Source organism: Cryptotermes secundus, unplaced genomic scaffold (assembly GCF_002891405.2).
Source record: "Cryptotermes secundus unplaced genomic scaffold, Csec_1.0 scaffold1014, whole genome shotgun sequence".
Classification (NCBI taxonomy): Eukaryota; Metazoa; Arthropoda; class Insecta; order Blattodea; family Kalotermitidae; genus Cryptotermes; species Cryptotermes secundus.
The window spans coordinates 14,696-19,372 of NW_019741308.1; positions in this window are offsets into that span (position 1 = coordinate 14,696).

Here is a 4,677-nt window from a genome sequence, read left to right on the forward strand (position 1 = left end):
ATATCCACATGTCTTTGGTAACTGAAAACATAACAGCCAGCGCAAGCTGTAACTTTAAAGAAGTAGTCTAGCAAGATTACCTGATTGAAAATTGCGAAATTTCGGAAACTTCCAAATTTTCAAACGTAGCCAATAAGGAATGTTTGCGAGAAAGTACTTCTTTAGAAAGCTATTCCTCGGAGGAGCTGACGGCTTCAGAGATAGGAATGTCCAAAATTACACTGTCATCAGCTTCTGAAGCCAAGACAGCGACTCTCGGTCGCATCAATTTCTACATTGAGAAACTAGTTCCATTCAGAAGTTCGTACAAGTGAATTAGCGCAGGCTACTGTAACGCAACAGTAATAGAGAAAGTGTAAGTGTGTTGAATAGCAAGGTATCCAACCAAGTTTATAATGAATTGATTTTGCAACTACGCTGCAGAGTGACAGATAAACAGCAACTGAAGTGCAAGCACAAGTTCTTGTGGCCTATAGTGCAATCCTGTTCTGCTCGAGTGAGGTCCGCTAACGGCATTTGGCTATAACTCACCTCTACGCTTATCTGAGCAAGACAACATCTCTCGTGCTTACTGGCGCCCACCAACACCACCCCATTAGAGGCATTAACGAAAAGCAAGAGAAGGAGACAGCATCACTGAACATGCCTACATGCAAAGTAGAAGTGCAAGGTGAACATAATTACAAGGGACAGTTGCAAAAGTGTTTGTCGCACAAATAGGACAGTTATAAAAGTAGCCGCTACACAGTGGAGCGGTTATAATAACTGAAAAGAGAGAGAGAGAGCCGTTACTAGGTTACGGCTCAGTAAACAACTCATCAGTGCAACAACGATTGCACATGCAACAGATGAATGGTGTTTTCTTACCCACTGATCAAAAGAACTGTTGGACGCGGTGTTTTCTGTGCGGTCCGTGCCAAGGATATACAATGAGGACCAGCACCGTGGAGGCGGGGTTGATTACCTCCACGGTAGCCCTGCGAGTCGTAGGAGGCGACAAAAAGGGAAATCTCGAATCTGAGACAGTAAAATATGGTCGCGAGTCCCTAGGGACTCGGACTCGAGAATGACTCCGCTGGCGAGGGGCAGCAGTAGCAATTGTAAAAGACAGACCCTTACTTTCATCGAAGAGAGCCCCCCCCCCCCCAACATCAGCAAACCCGCAACTACCTAACAGTAACAAAAATCTGGTCGTCTAAGCCACAAATTGTTGCGTTATTCCAAGACCGTCGTAGTCGTAACATAAGACTCCACTAGAGGTGGCCGAAACAATAACGATTTGTGCTTGTCCCGAGTGGGAATTAGCGGCAGACACCTTCATCTTAAAATTGCAGCTCATGCAAAACAAGGTTCTTCGCATTACGGAAAATTTTCCAATGTGCACACCGGTCACCGATTTGCACACAGCTTTCAGCTTTCCGTATATACACGATTATATAACGAAACTGTGCAGGCAACATGCAGGAGTCATGTCAAATCAGGAGAGTGAACAAGTTCGCGGTATAGCACAAGGCGAAGTCAGACATTTAAAATATAAGAGGCTTAAACTTGGCGGTGGTCAAGTTTACGACCGTTCAAGTGACTAAGCTGCCGTTGTACCATAATATACACATGATAAAAGGCCAAGTATATTCATAAAAGGTGAACCCACCTCGCCAGAGACGATGTTACATAAGGACTGCGATCTCGAGGGTTCAGTTGAAAAAATCTCTTGTCGTGATTCTTAAGGGGCTTGGCGCCAAGGCGAAATGTTTGGCGGTAAACCGCCAGGCGTAAAGTAATTTTGACTTTGATTTCGGCTGACCAAAATGAAGTCCAAAAAGAAAACAACCGACAATAAATGACGACACGGCTGGAAGACAAGACACAGGCCGATAACGAGAAGTCTGAGGTTCTTCGTTAAGATATGTGGACCAGTCAAGAAGAAATAAAATCCCGAATAGATGTTCTCGTCTCCCGGATGCATGCCTGCCAAGTTACGGCAGAAGATACCCACGAGGAGCTGATGACCGCAATGGAAGCCCAGACAGATGATATTCTCGAGACGAGAGAAGCCTGCCTAGGAAAGATGGAGGCGAATCAAGAAAAAGTAGAAACCAAGATGGAAGTTTGTCTAGAAGAGACGTAATTGGAGACTGAAGGACCAATCTGGGGACTAGCGGCCGGCCGTGAGATGCTGGTACCCCTGAAAATGCGGACCAAGAACGGACGTTCGAGAAGAGACGTCGGACGCAGCCGAAATGCAACGGCATAAGGGACGAAGACCTGAAACAGTAGCTTTGACTGGGAAGAACGGGAAATATCAACGAGATCCTGAGACAGACCATAATGCTGGAGGTCGTTAAGCTAGAAACCGGATCTTCCATCAGGATTACAACAATGAGTGTGAGGACATTGTGGCGGAGCCGGCCACCGCCCAAGCGAAAGAAGAAACTACTACTCACAGCCGGAAATGTACGAGAGCCAGCCATTCTCGGAAGATTTGCCGGCACCGTCCGGAAAAGAAGAAATGGCAGTATGCCTGTAGGCTACTAGGGACTAGCAATCTTAAGGAGAAAGCAATGTGTCATTATAACTAAAGAGACAGAGAGAACCGTTGCTAGGTTACGGCACAGTAAACTACTCATCAGCGTAACAATAATTGCACACGTAACGGAGGAACAACGTTTTATGTGCGATCCGTGCCAAGGCTATATAACGAGGACCAGCTGCTACGGCATTTAAAAGGGCAAGAGATTGGTGTGAGATGGCCGCCAGCCTGCTAGGACGTGATATTTTAAGCAGAGGAACCTCCGACATTGAAAGCCGCTACCGGACAACGTGACTGAGAACACTAGTTGTTGTGTGATAGTTATTTGTAATATGTAGTCAAAAGTTGTTTAAAAAGAGTCCAATAAATCCGATTACCAAAACACCCCGTCTATAGTCACTCAAACACGTAACAGTATATTGTTAGGAGGTTAATATTTTAATCAATATCCGGTGACATTCCGAATTTGCAGTCCTAAAATTTATTTTGTAATAAAATCTCTGGGAGAATAAATATATTTTAAATGCTCTTCATTTATATTAACATTTAATGAATACAAAATAAAGCTGTACGATTGCTGGGACAAATTCACGTACGGTTAATTTTATATTTAGGAAATTCGTTAGCGATTATTCTTGTGGGACATCACTAATTAAATATGAACATTTTACAATCAGGAAAACATTTCGCTTCCTTTTTGGTCCCAGTTATTTAGCGCCCTCTTTTAACCACTCACGTGACTATGTCTATTTCTAACGATAATACTCCGCAGTATAAAGCAGTAAATTTGTACCTTAGATGAAAGTTTTCTTCTCTTTCTGGTGCAAAGGTACTACAAGCAATTGAACACACTTAAATACAGAATATATCTCATTCCTCATTAAAAAATGCGCTTTGAAAGGAATATAATTTAGTTTTACGAACGAAAGCCACATGAAAGCCGATGTCGAATTTCTGCTTCAATGGGAATTTCGCTGGGAAATTTGTACACGAAAATAGCATGTATGGGGTTCTCAGAACTTTGGTTACGAAGAGTTCTATCAGCTGGGGCGGCTAGAACACCGTGAAGTTACTTTAAAGTCAGCCGACGTCTCGGAGGAACAAGTCACCTCCATCTGTAGGGTTCAAAAATAAAGCCAATAAAAACAGCATGAAGATTTTCTTGATGCCTACGTCACTCTGGTTTCTTTTTTGTCTTATTCTTTGTAATACCGTAGAATTTCAGCAAGGGTTTTGTAACTTTTAAGTATTAAGTTATCTTGGGTTCACAGTTAGAAAAGTTAGACGAAGGGTTAATATTTGTAGTAGAATGCAGGAAGTAGAAACGTCAGTAGAAAACTGTTGCATTGCTTAGACTGCTGATTTACGCTGAACAGACCGTTGTACGGAAGGAGTACAGAGAGCCGATTCAGCAAGACCGCCTGAGGAGATCCAACCCTCTGTACGAGATGACCAACCAGGACGGACCTTTGGGGGAATATTCGCTCTAATTAAGAGGCGGAGCTTACCCCAAAGACAGGAGTCAGCAGAGGAAAGGTTATAAATAGGGCCCGGATTTTTATGACCTAAAAACTATAAATATATGCATGCACTTATGACCCAAAATTATGTCAAATATGACCTAAAAAGTATAAAATATGACCTTCAGTATTAAATGGGACATAAAATTTCACAATTTTAATTACAGCTTTTACTAGAGTTTATGAATAAAGATGATGAATATATGATAGTAGGTCCTACTTACCAAATTAGCCCTATTATGTCTCTGAAGGAAAGAAAACTGGTGGAATTTCGACTTTTCGTACTGGATTAAACCATTCATTGTTTCTTTTTAATACTGATATTTGCGTTCATATTTTAGACAAACACTGGCGCACATGGTATGAACACTAACTTAACTCTGTTATCTAAAAACACCATTTAAAAGAACACAAGCTATTCACGTCTTAATTTTCACTGAGTTACTCACGTCTCAATTTTCACTGTTACAATTGCAATTTATAACTACATGCATTTTCAAATTTTCAAATTTGAAAGATCGCCGATTATCACTAAGGATAGTTTTGTATTTGGAAAAACTTCGTTCCACATCACATGATGTGACAGGAGCATATTTGAAGAATGTCAAGTCGTTTGGTGACAGTTCT